Source organism: Etheostoma spectabile, chromosome 16 (genome assembly GCF_008692095.1).
Source record: "Etheostoma spectabile isolate EspeVRDwgs_2016 chromosome 16, UIUC_Espe_1.0, whole genome shotgun sequence".
NCBI lineage: Eukaryota > Metazoa > Chordata > Actinopteri > Perciformes > Percidae > Etheostoma > Etheostoma spectabile.
The window spans coordinates 25,995,979-26,010,074 of NC_045748.1; the positions used below are offsets into that span (position 1 = coordinate 25,995,979).

Here is a 14,096-nt window from a genome sequence, read left to right on the forward strand (position 1 = left end):
TAGCCTTCATATATACAAGTGTGATATATGTTATCTATCTATCTATCTATCTATCTATCTATCTATCTATCTATCTATCTATCTATCTATCTATCTATCTATCTATCTATTATATGCCTATTGTAAGGATGTTTTGATCAATGACTGAAGCTGGTTCAGGTGATTGACATTTGGTTGTCACAATGTCTGTCTCAGTTGTTATTTTACTCAGTCTGCCTCTCGGGACCTGTCCCCAGCCACCTGTCATTTACCCGCATTGCCGTCCTCCATCCATCCACCAGATGCCCTCAGACTCTCCCACTTGTCCCACTTATCCTCTCTGCAGAATATCACCGTCCCTTTCCCACGCATTGCCAGCCACATTGTCTGTCTTCTGTCACGCATTGCTTTCCAGCCACCTGACTCTGTATCCTTCCTTTTTATACACCACAAACAAGACGTTAATGGAGAATATTTTTAGTGTCATTCCCCTCTCATTCTGTTGCTGGTTGTGTAGCCATGAGGCATTTCAGACACATATTTCAGCTGTAGGTTGCACACACGTCTGATGGAACAGATGCGCTTGAATTTGAATCAATACAGTCTTTAGGCTTCCAGTCTCTTTTGTTTTGTTTTACATGCTTGAATATAAGTGATTGTGTTCAGGGCACTGAGTAATGCCAAAACACACAGTCTGTATCCACGACGTCCCACTTATCGGATTGCTCCGTTGCCGCCGGCAATTCCTCCAGATGATAAATACTGTACAGTATATAGCGCATGACAACTAGCTAACACTGCATCCTTCTGGCCAAAAACACAAAACTCAAAACTTAAAGGCCGTTTCTTTAATATGATGAAGCTACTTGTATGTGTGATTAGCATTTTGGAAAGTTGACTAAAATTGTAACCTATATTGATGATATTTTGGAGATCCTAGAACAGCATTTTTATACCAGAGTCTACCTGATGTTTACATGCAAACTAATTGACAAGGATTTCTGCAGTTAAAGGTCCCATGGCATTAAGATTTCACTGAGGTTTTTTAACATCAATATGCATTCCCCCAACCTGCCTATGGCCCCCCAGTGGCTAGAAATGTTGATAGGTTTAAACCGAGCCATGAGTATTCTGCACAGCTTTTGAGAAAATGAAAGTTCAGATGGGCCGATCTGGAATGTTGCTCCTTATGAGGTCATAAGGGGCCAAGTTACCTCCCCTTTTTCTGCTTTGCCCGTCCAGAGAATTTGGCCCACCCATGAGAGAGAGAGACATCATGGCTTTCAAACGAGCAAAGTGGCAGTTGGTCAAGTCCACACCCCCAAGCTTCAGATACAGTATTAGGGGACCACTAAGGTCTATATAAAAGAGACTTCAGAGACAGTATTAGAGACCACTAAGGTCTATATAAAAGAGACTTCAGATACAGTATTAGGGGACCACTAAGGTCTATATAAAAGAGACTTCAGATACAGTATTAGGGACCACTAAGGTCTATATAAAAGAGACTTCAGAGACAGTATTAGAGACCACTAAGGTCTATATAAAAGAGACTTCAGATACAGTATTAGGGAACCACTAAGGTCTATAAAAGAGACTTCAGATACAGTATTAGGGACCACTAAGGTCTATATAAAAGCATCCAAAGAGCACCATGTCATAGGACCTTTAAGACAAAAAAACAACCTTTAATTGACCAATGTCATGTCTCGTCACTGTCAACTTTGTGTCTTGTGTTTAGTTTCCCATCAGGGTTTACGTACCTTCTTATCTCACTTCAGATCTATAGACTTCCTGGTTCTTTGTCCTCCTTACAGCCTGTGTGATTACCTGTCCCCGCCCCTATATGTTGCACCTGCATCTCATTGTCCCCCCTGTTTCATGTATTTAAGTTCAGTAACATTAAACAAGGCAAAACTTTTAGATGGAATACTGTTCCAGATCTGACCAATGGGAAAGCAATCCCAGATCATGTGAAGCTTTGTGCTTTGTGCTTTTCTTGGGCAGAAAGTGCATAACGGGCTGTTAATTATGTTCATGTAGTGCATTTGCACATGGGGGAGCTATGTCCTATGAATGAAACTGTAGTGAATCTGGTGATGGTCTGGATTGCGAGATACTTCTGGAATGCTAGACCATACATAATGCCAGTCGAGATCGATACCCCGGCCAGGGCAATCCCGTTCCCAGGTCCTCTCAGTAGGAAGGGCAGATATCACTAAGAACTGATAAAGCCAAGATACCATACCACAGGTTTCTTGGCTGCAAAGTAAATAACTTCTGGATAGGATGGATGGGTAAAGGCCTCTGCCAGGGGAAGCCGCATGCTTCAAGGGCTGATCTTAAGGTCTGAAGGTAAAAGAAAAAAGAGGAAAGCTGTAACAAAAAAGGTAACAAGCTAGCTAAAAAGGTCTTTTAGACAATGAACCCCCCTTTGTTCCCATTGTGGGGCCGTTATCAGCCTCCAACCAATCAGGAATGCTGTATTGTATTGAATATAGGGGAAAAGTGTGCAAGTTACAAGCTATATGGCAGTATGTTTCAGCCAATCCCCAAGTCTAGATAAAATGTGATACAATGGGGCCAAACCATAGCTGGCACTGTATGTTAGAAATATTGGCAAAAAAGGTCTGTCCTTGACTCAGTCTCAACCCCTCAAAGTCTTGGTCTTGTATCGGTCTCAATACACTCTGATCTTGGTTTAGGTTGTCATGACCACAAAAATGACACACGGTATCTCAAACAGTTCCTGGCATTGGTGAAGCGGCGAGAGTGCCGGTGGGTGAAGTGTGGCCTGTCAGCGCGCCACACATGTAATCTGATGCGGCATGGGCTCCGGCTTTGTCCTCAACATGTAATTAACACACGGGTTAATTCAGCTCAGATGGTAATCTGATAGAACAGGTTGAAGCTCCCACTTTGACCTTTACATCCAAACCTATTGTGGGATCTTAATTTGATTTGTTTAATTAATCTCAGTGCGCTCGACAAGATACGCACGCCATTAGCTGCAGACGTTGACTAATGATAGCCCTCTCGGGCACTCTGTCCCCACAAGTCTTACTGTCTCCCCATCTGATGGATCTCTCCATCATATTCTAATCCTCGTTCATCTCCTTGTGTTTGTCTTTCTCGTCTTCTTGCATATCTTTCTGTCCGTCAAAATGATCACACTATTTGATATCTCATGCAGTCGCGTGTACATGTGCACACACCACATCACACAGCAGCAGTGTACGTGTGTCTTCACACAAGCAGTGTATTCACAGCTGTTAAAGCCGGCAGTAGGCCTGTCCATTCCACTGACCTTCTCCAGTGCATGTGTGTGTGTGTGTGTGTGTGTGTGTAGTCCATTAACCCCCTCACTGTGTTTGGCCTGCTGTCTTGAACCATACATTAAAAAAGCTACAAAAAGTTAAGCCCTTTATGTAAGTGGTAGTTTTTTTTTCCCGGTGTTTGCTCCACATTGATCACTGCTGTATAAGAATGTGGCTGGCTGCATACAGAGTAGGTTTTATTTTATTAATTTGTTATTTTTTATTACATATTTTGACAGCGTACATCCTAGTAATGTAATTCATTTATTTATTTCAAGACATGAACAGCGCACAATGAAACATTAATCTTGTACAACAAGAGAATATGCGCTGTGCCAGATGTCGCCATCACAACTTACAAGACATATGCATCATCCACTGACCCATTTTTAGAATACAGAAGGAAGAAAAAGAAAAAACAACAACATGTGCCTTACATTATTTTACATTATTCTACCAGACAAACGTTATATTGGATTAGATCAGAACCAGTGCCTTATATTCAGACAGACAGCCCCTCTATTGCCATCAAAAACGAGTCCCAGACTTAAAGAAATCCTCCCTCCACATTACTCTGTAAGTGACTAGCTCATATGTAGCTCATCATTCTTGTCGTTTGTTCAGTCCATTCCTTAAAGCAGCACAGAGTAGGTGACTTCCAGTGCCTCAGGATTATTCTACATCCTGTTGTAGCCAGCCGTATCCATAGTCTTTGTCTTCTGGTCAGAGTGTTATTGTCCAGCAGCAGACCCACAATACACAACACTGTATCTTGTGGTCTTACAACCCCATACCACAAATGTGTATTTTTTTTCACAAGAATACAACATGTGTACCAGAGTACCCACTTTCTTCTCAGACCTCCAACATGTGTTACTGTTCTTAAGTTTCACTTTGCCCCTTTTACTGGGGGTCCAGTGGTTTCAGTTAAATAATTTGTACTAAATAAGATGAAAATGTGCTTCACGAGAGCAGTCATGCCAGTACGCAACCAACTTCATCCATCTATCAGCTGAGATCGTTTCTCCCAGCATAGTCTCAACTCTTTCTGATGGGGTGTTCGAGCCTCCCTGAAAATCTGGAATAAAAATTTAGAGGCTCCACATTTTTTATGTCTAGTTACCAGGACTATCTCCTGAAGCCTGGTCACGGGGTCAGGGTTCTTCCCCCGAGTAGCTTTAATCCAGTGCCCAATTTGTAGGAATTTCCAAAAATCCTCTTGTGTAATGTTATATTCTTGCTTAATTTCATCAAATCACCTCAAACCATTTTCACTAAGCAAGTCACACAGCAAATTTATTCCAGCTTTTGCCCATTTCTCCCACATTAATTTTTTTTTTTGCTATACCAAATAGAGGATTTAGGGGTAAGATGCGGGCTACATTTTATATGTTGATGAGCATTCATCCAGGTTTCTTGTACAAAGGTCAAAACTGGGTCCTTAAAGGGTACTGGTCTTCCCATCTGAGTAAAAAACGCCTGAAGTGAGGATGGAGCCACCTGTTCCTCTTCAATTTTAACCCAGGAAGGCATCTGCTCCCGCAAATTACTTATCTTAGCTAACTGGGAGAGTGAAAAGGCAAAATGATACCACTCTATTTTAAACAATGAAGAGCCTCCACTTTCTTTGGCCCCATATAATTTTAATCGGTTAGAGCTTGGTTTTCTGTCTGCCCACATATACCTTTCCACAACAGAATTGTATAGTTTCAAGAGGCTAGGAGGAAAAAGTAATGGTAGCATGTACAGAATATGTTGGATTTTAGGGGAGATGACCATCTTGAACAAGTTAATCTTAAGTAACAGAGATATATTCAAGTTTGCCCGGTTTTGTAAGAGAGGCTGAATAGCCAGAATAACCGAAGAAATGTTAGATTGTATTATTTTGTCCAATCCTGGAGTCAGTTTGATCCCTAAATAGGTCAGGCCTGCTGGCATCCACTTGTACTGCCACTATTCCCCAACGTCCGGAGGACATATTTTAGAGATTGGCATGGACTCTGACTTAGCCCAATTGATTGGGTAGCCAGAGATTTCTGAAAATATGTCAATAATGGAAGAGATCTTGGATACTGTTGTATTTGGGTTACCTGCAATCAAAGCAGTGTCATCAGCGTACAACAAAAGCTAATTTACTGTACTTCATGTCCCACTTGAACCACTTTAATATCTTTACTTTCCAGCAGAGCAATTGCCAGTGATTCCAGAAATAAGGCAAATATCAGCGGCTATAGGGACGAACTAGTGTCACGACTAAGTTTGAATGAAGGCAACATCACACCATTAGTAATTACTGTAGCCATTGGCTCTGTATATACTAGCTGTAACCACTTCCTAAAGGATGGACCGAACTCGAATTTCTCCAATGTGTGAAAGCAAATTCAACTTTATTAAAATCCTTCTCCGCATCTAGGGAGAAGGCAACTATGGGGGCCATCCCTGCTTTTCCACATTATGTGTAATATTCTGCGGGGATTGTCAACTGAGCACCTATTTTTAACAAACCCAACCTGATCAGCAGACTGGGAAGCACCTGTTCCAGCCTGGCAGCGAGAACCTTGGAGATAATTATCGAGGTTGGACGATAGTTTCCACAATGTTGTGGGTCTTTCCCTTTTTTATGGAGTAAAGTGATAACAGCTTATCTCATACTAGCTAGGAGTTTACCCTTACACAAAGCATCCTGGTGATCAGCTTACAATCTTGGGGCAAGATCTTCCACATACAGTATTTCTTCTAAAATCAGACGGAAATCCATCATTTCCAGGAGCTTTGCCTCACCGGAGACTGTGGATTGCTTGTTTAATTTCTGCTAACGTAACTTCTCCCTGCAATAAGTTTCTTTGTTCCTCCATTTGAGTTGAAATTTTAATGGACAAAAAAGAGGACCTCATTTTCTGTTTATTTGTTTCCTTGCAATGTATATAATTTTTGGTAACATATTGGAAATACGCCATTAATCAGCTTGTTATTGTGATCAAATTTGGATGGGATTAAGGTACCCTATGCGCTGAAACCTTACCTGCTCTCTCACCTCGTTCAAAGTACTTTTGATTGGAACAGAATAGTGCATATTCAACTTTTTTTCTGTAGATTATTGTTTATCTTATATTTTAAATTAATCAACTTGTTCCATATTTCCCTCTCCGGGTGGTGCATATGTTGCATATGTTTCTCCAGTTCCTTGCTATCTTGCTCTAGCTTCTGTAATTTATCCCTCTCCACTTTTTTTACTTAAGAGCTGTATTGAATGAGAGGAGGATATATCCAAACACACAACCCATAACCTGGTTAAAGTCTCCAATTATGATGTTATCATTCCATATACCCCTTACTATGTTGCAGACATCATGAAAAAAACTCTGGTTGTGATGTGTTAGGCGCATAAGCATTTACAAAAGTTATTTTCTGACCCTTTAACACAGCATCCTCAATAACCCAGCTACCTTGTAATGTATCAGTATGAGAAAGTTCTTCCTAACCAAAATCTTCACCTCTCTTTTCCTATTGGAATAGGCGCTAAAATAAACTTGACCCACCCAGTCCCGTTTTAATTTTAAGGCTTTATCCTCATTTGTCTTCTGAATAAAAACGAGGTCTTTTTTTTGTTCATACAGGTGAGGATCTTTTTCCTTTCCACAACATTGTGGCAACGAGTTATATTCCATGACACTATTTTTATTCATCTGGCAGTGTTTAATTATATCTGTCTAACTAGGCAGCAACGCCCAAAGAGCCCTGTCTGTCCTATCCACGCAGAGTTAGAGCTAATTTCCTTGTCAAAATAAGCATGAGGGTACAACATGTTGGCACAATACTTCAATTCAATTCAATTTTATTTATATAGCGCTAAATCACAACAACAGTTATCTCATTGTGCTTTTCATTAAAGAGCAGGTCTAGATCGCACTCTGTGGTGTTATTTACAGAAACCCAACAGTTCCCATCAAGAGCAAGCACTAGGCCACAGAGGCAAGGAAACACTTTCTTGAAGAGGCAGAAACCTCGAGCAGAACCATGGCTCAGGGTGGGGGGGCATCTGCCTCGACCGGTTGGGGGTGAGAGAGAGAGAGAGAGAGAGAGAGAGAGAGAGAGAGAGAGAGAGGAGAGAGAAGGGTGGAAAATAGTGTCAAGTTTTGAAAAAGTTAAAAACATCGAGAAAAAGCCTCAACAAAAGTGTTGATTTTTTTTTTCGGGAAGACAACCGAAGGGTTAATGTGGCTCGGGAAAGGGAAGTTTGGGGTCCCCTGCTGGAGCTGCTCCCCCCGCGACCCGATATCAGATAAGCGGACGAAGATAGATAGAGGGATGGATGGATGGATGGATGGATGGATGATGGATAGGTAGATAAATTCTAATTATTGTGCTTCTGAGGTTAAAAACTGAAGCTGACCTACGTATGTTGGTTCTATATCTTGCACAAACAGGGCCCTTTGACGTTCAGTGGCCTGCCCTGAAGACCCAGAACAGAGAGCTGCGACTGTCACAACAACAACTGACTGAAGGTATTTATAAATGATTACATAAAAGACGAAAAGTGTTGTCTACAACGCTCCGCTCAAGGTTAATGCATGGATTATGGAGATATGCATGTGCTCTAAAGGTTTATTATTTCAAGACTTCCATCTTAACTTTCATCTTGTACCAAACCATAATGTTTTGTTGTTTGTCATGAGAGGGTTTCTGGTGAATAGGATTTAAGTTGGATATATTCATGCATATTCATAATGTATTCAGGAACAATGCTATCTTTCTTAATATACACATGACATGTACATGACTAATGCACCATATCTCACTCATTTCTCCCGTGATATTCTCTCTTTTTCTGCTCTGTTTGTGCCAGTGCTGCTGTCTCTCATCCCCCTCATTCTTATTCTCAGTTTGTCTCCTTCTCTCTCTCTCTCTCTCTCTCTCCCTCTCTCTCTCTCTCTCCCTCTCTCTCTCTCTCTGTCTCTCTCTCTCTCTCTGTGGGTTCCCTGTTTCTGTCCTTTCTCTTTCATGTTACCACATGCCTCTCTCTCTCTCTCTGTCTCTCTCCCTCTCTCCCCTCACTTTCCTTCATCTTTCCCTGTCACTCTCAGCTCCCCCGATGACTACTTCTCTCTCTTTATCTCATCTTTCCATCCAACACCTGCTCGCTGTGCCCGTTTCTCCTCCCCCCTTCCCCCCCAGGTCCAACGTTTCCATCTTTTATTCCATACCTCCATTCTGTAATTTTCTCAGCCTGTTTTTTTTTTTTAATTTAGCTCTTTCTGTTCTTTGCGTTCTCTCTATTCTTGCTTTTCTGCCCTATAGGCCTGAAGAGCCAGTGCCCTTTTAAATCACTTCCCACATCCTGTCTCTTTTTTTTTCTTTTTTATGCTATGTAGGCTCAGCTTCCTTTTTATCTCGATATTATTTTTAGTTGTCTAGATTTTAATTGCCATTTTAATCCTGGTGCAACCATGTTTTGAAAAGTGACTATTCACAGTAAAATAGCTCTTTCCCTCCCTCTACATCTTCTCTCTCACTTTCAGACTTCACCCCCCTAGCTTTCCTTTTTCTTTTGCTGTGTATTGTTAAGGCGATGTGCCCCAGCCACCACTATCTGTCATATTTTTTGTTTATCTGGTATTAAATTGTTATTTGCTATCTTATTTGGATATGGTCCTAGAGCTCATAGTGTCCACAGAGATGAAACTGGGAATCAAATCTGTCAGGAAATAATCCGGAGGGGAATCCGATTCCAGCCAGTGTCAGCCAGGTGGAAATACAATTCATGCATTGTGCATAAGTGTTTTTACCCAGGTGGCAGAAACATGCCAAGCCATAGCCAGAACATCTTTCGGGGTAGATAGGTGGTCTGAAACACCCCCAAGAGCTGCTGACAGGTCTAATATTGCATAGTCTATATCAAGGATGTTACATTTTCGGGATTGTTCAGGTGATGCCGGATGTCCCTCATTATTAGCCCGATGTCCGGTAACCTTCCTCTTCTTTTGTGTTGTGATTCTAACCTCTGGTGGATTTCTGAGGACTATGGTTATCTGGTCCTCAGATCTCTGCAGGGTAAATCCAGACAGCTAGCTAGACTATCTGTCCAATCTGAGGACTATGGTTCCCTGGTCCTCAGATCTCTGCAGGGTAAATCCAGACAGCTAGCTAGACTATCTGTCCAATCTGAGTTTTCTGTTTCACGACTAAAACTACTTTTGAACGTACACATGTTCCAACAAAACTAGTTCCTTCCCGAGGCTGTTTTGCAGAGTCACCTTTGCTCGGCGCTTAGGCACGATTGTGATTGTTTTTAAGAAATGCCAATTATTCACACAAATTTCCATTTATTTATCGTAAACAGCCAGCACATAACTGTTCAGATTAGCTGCAGACTTTGGTTGATCTCAGACCAACCACTCAATTTGCATTGTCCTGCATAAATATACATCCACTTGGATTTTGTCATTGGACTTACCTGCAATCATGGTACTCTAATGTTTGGTTTGCTAAAGGAAAGAGTTGTTACCATTTACCTTACCAATGAGATTGCTTTTCTTTTTCTTTGATATCTGGGATGTATGTTAAATACTACGTGCTTATATTATGCTTTTGGATTTTTCCCTTTCCTTTCCTTTGTTGTGTTTTATATCTTTTTTTGTGCATGTTAAGGGTTTACAAAGTGAAAAAGGCCAAAGTCCCCCCCCCCAAAGGGTCTTACCCTCTCCAACAGAAACACTGATCACAAACTGCTCCAAACAGCTCTATCGTAGTCCAGCCTTTACTTCCATGACACGCAAAACACGTGCGTGACTTTGTGACATGTTATAATGTTCGCCTACCTGTTTGCGTGGCACACCCTCATACTCTGCTTCTGACTGGCTAGTAGTCCTTACCTAGGTACTGTCAGGGCCCTCATACTCTGCTTCTGACTGGCTAGTAGTCCTTACCTAGGTACTGTCAGGACCCTCATACTCTGCTTCTGACTGGCTAGTAGTCCTTACCTAGGTACTGTCAGGGCCCTCATACTCTGCTTCTGACTGGCTAGTAGTGAAACCACATACACCTATTCTGGTACGTCTTAATACAATTATTACAGAACTTGTTTTGGTGGAACATGTGTATGGTCAAAAGTTGTTTTAGTCATGTAACAGAAAACTTGGATTGGACAGATGGTCTAGCTAGCTGTCTGGATTTACCCTGCAGAGATCTGAGGACCAGGGAACCATAGTCCTCAGATTGGACAGATAGTCTAGCTAGCTGTCTGGATTTACCCTGAAGAGATCTGAGGACCAGGAAACCATAGTCCTCAGATTGGACAGATAGTCTAGCTAGCTGTCTGGATTTACCCTGCAGAGACCTGAGGACCAGGTAACCATAGTCCTCAGATTGGACAGATAGTCTAGCTAGCTGTCTGGATTTACCCTGCAGAGATCTGAGGACCAGGTAACCATAGTCCTCAGAAATCCACCGGAAGGTGACGGACATCCGGCCATAAGAGTGGTTGTACCTGAACAATCCCAGGGATGAAATGTTGTCATTACAGACTATAGCAGGTAATGCAACAGCTGAAACAAGCTCACTTTAAACATGCTGTTATTTTTTTGCAGTGTAGCAGGCTGTTTGCCAGAAAATATCTTCATTCATGGCACTCAAACCCTCTGTTGATCTAACTCATTAGCATCATTATTACCCAGCCTGGGGCAAAGAGCTGGCACTTCTCCTCCTCTCTTCCTCTACACCTCCTCGTCCTCCATTCTCTCTGGTATGCCGTCTTCCTCCCCTCATTCCTCACCGGTGTCCCTCGTGGACACTTGGCACCATCATCCCCCTTATTTTTCTTCCATCATTTACACCCTGGCAACACACATTCTCTCTCTTCCCATCCACTCTTTCCCTCCAAAGTTTTACAGGGAGGGATGGAAAAAGAAAGATAGTGTTTGACTGAGAGAGAGGGGGAAAAGAGAGAGAGAGGCTGATGAAGCAGATGTCTCTATTCCATTAAGAGAGTAATGAGCAGAGCAAGAAGCAACCTCGCCAAACACACATCTCACAGCGGGATGTGCTGGAGGGTCCAGCTCTACAGAGCGGAGAGACAGCAACACCTGGTTACTTTTCTGTACAACATCGCAAATTATCTCTTCCTCTCCTCTCCTTTCATGCCATCTCTGCTCTACTATTCCTCCCTCCATCCTGCTTGCCTTCTGCATTTCCCTTCACATCTCTTTTTTTAGTTCACGGTCACTTAGTCTCACTTTTCCACTGTTATCCTATGTAAATATGTTGTTCTGCAGTTTACATACAGTACAGTACATTGGCTGTCCAGTAGGAAACGTCCAAAACAACGGTTTTAGGAGGAAATGCACGTTAGAACCAAATGGCAACTTCAGGGTCTGAGAAGTGAAGCCAATGCCAAAGTAAATTGACCCTCGTGTTTTCTTCCCGTCAAAATTGAAAATCAACACTTTTGTTGATGCTTTTAATCGGCGTGTTTAACTTTTTCTGACATTTTTGTCCCTTTTTTCAACACTTGCTGTTTTTCTTCAATGTGTCACTTTTTTAACACTACGTAACACTAATATATTAACTTTAGTTTTATAGATATCTTTGGAATTGATGGTCAATAAACCTCATTTATAGGAAATTATACCTAATGTTTGAGTAAGAAAAGCAGAAATTAGGAATTATTTAGACTAAAATTAAAGGAATGGATGTTGATGGATAATCACAGACTGGAATATGTCAACTTTTACTCAATACTATTTCAAAATCACTTTTTTTTCAAATGCAATAAAAGTGAATAAGACGCCACAAAATTAATGAAAGTAGAGATTTGTACTTGGCAAAGAGCGTTGGGTGGAATTAATCATGTTATTTTGGGTATTTAAAAAGAACACTGATGAAAAAAAAGGGGGCCATTTGACCCGAGGACAACATGAGGGTAAAGCGAGAAATAGGCCATACAGTTGCTGAATCAGTTTTATTTTGATAGAAAAAAAATTTCGTCAGATTTTGAGAGCCGGCGAGCCGAGCCGACCGCACCACAAGTGGAGCAGGTGGATGTATTAAGAGAACGGTGGAGTGTGGAGAGCTGCAGGCCACGTCACATGTAGAAATGGCTAGTGGAAGAGATAAGGAAGGCTGCCCGGAGCTGGAAGGTGCGCCAGCGTCGTGTAAGTCGTGCAGGGACCGTGGTGGATGAGATGGTAAAGACATATGGTTCCGCCTGTGTAGAACATTACTTTATTGGTCAACAACGTGTCATGGTTTGGGGTTTTGTTTTGGGTTATTCCCCTTCGTTGGTTCTGTCTTGTCTCCTTGTGTTTGTATCTCAGTTCCTCCCCGGTCTTGTGTGGTTGTCTCTGTCTTGTGTTCCCCCGGTAAGTGTCTGTTTGTTCTGCTTCCTGTTTTGTTTTGATAGTTTGGTTTCCTGTCTTGTCCAGCTTTGCTTTGTGCCTGTCTGATTGTCCCGCCCCGCCCTAATGTGATTCACCTGACGTCTCACCTGTTCCCCGTTAACTCGTTACCTCTTGTATTTAACCCCTGTGTTCCCTTTGTCCCTTGTCAGATCCTTTTGTCTTGTCCTTGTGAAGTTTGTGGTCCTGTTGTCATGCCCTGTGTTACCTACTGTTTTCCTGTTGGATTTTTTCCTGTGACTTTTTTGCTTCCCTGTATTTCTTTTTATTCCCTTTGGATTTTTCCCTGTGTTTTCCAGCCTTCGCTGTATTTTTTGTCGTTTAGCTTGGACTTTGTTGCTCTGATTTGTGTTTTATAAAAGCTTGTTCAGCACTGCCTAATCTGCATTTCGGTCCTCCTTCATGTCAAATTGTCAAACAAAGTTTGGTTTTCCACACAATGGTTCACTGATTAAGCAACAAAAGGGAAACATTATCATCATTATTGTTGGCTAAAACAAATATTAAAGTAAACTGAGTAACTTAGTACCTTCTGGGTTGTTTTTGTTAACAATTTGTGAGATTAGAGTTGTGGCCATTCTGGAGGTATTTCTGATCAAGAAACATATTTCTGAGGATGTCTCCAACGTGGGTGTGACATAGATTGTATGTTAAAATTTACAAGAAACAATTGGAGCTGTTCATGATTTTGCAAAGTTTGCCGTGATTAAACTAAGACTCCTAGCGACAACTATATTTTAGTATAATAAGAGAAGTACTTCCACTCTTTGTTATGGGTAACCAGAGTGGAAAGTCCCATGATCCTGCGGGGCCCGTGGTGGATGGATGAGATGGTAAAGACATACGGTTCTGCCTGTATAGAGCAACCTTATTGGTCAAAAAAGTTTGAGTTTCCACATAATGGTTATTGCGCTCCGGCAACATGTGTGGGGGGGCGACTTATACTCTGTCCCATACTAATAGGCTAAAATCTTTTTAGCTATCTATTTTAACGGCTCTTTAATGTTTCATTTCTTGTACTGCACTGTAACTTTTATTATTTCAATCCTTTTATGTAAATCACTTTGAATTGCCCTGTTGCTGAAATGTGCTGTACAAATAAAGCTGCCTTGCCTTGCTTAAGTCTGGTGTGTGGGAACATTTTTATATATCATATGCTGAAGTTTATTTCTGGAGTGTTAAAGATTAAAAGGAAAAATAACAAGAACCGTACAGAACCGAAAACCGTGACACTAAAATTGATACGAATGAATTTTCAGAGCCCTAGTCGGGGCCGTAGATTCTAACTTGCTCTATCTCAGTCAAATGAACAATCAATGAGTCAGGCAGGGTGTGTATGTGTGTGTGTGTGTGTGTGTGTGTGTGTGTGTGTGTGTGTGTGTGTGTGTGTGTGTTGTGTGTTTTGTGT

General features: G+C 41.6%; 1 long non-coding RNA gene across 1 annotated transcript in view; it reads right to left on the reverse strand.

The window, feature by feature from the left end:
- LOC116704646 (uncharacterized) overlaps nt 1–13,565 on the reverse strand; it is a 45,251-nt gene extending 31,686 nt beyond the window's left edge. Inside the window, exons 1-3 of the long non-coding RNA XR_004335736.1 lie at nt 13,556–13,565; nt 8,038–8,041; nt 4,797–4,802 (exon numbers count right to left, since the gene is read on the reverse strand). This is a non-coding gene — a long non-coding RNA (uncharacterized LOC116704646). The remainder of the gene's footprint in view (nt 1–4,796; nt 4,803–8,037; nt 8,042–13,555) is intronic.
- Nucleotides 13,566–14,096: the final 531 nt, after the last annotated feature.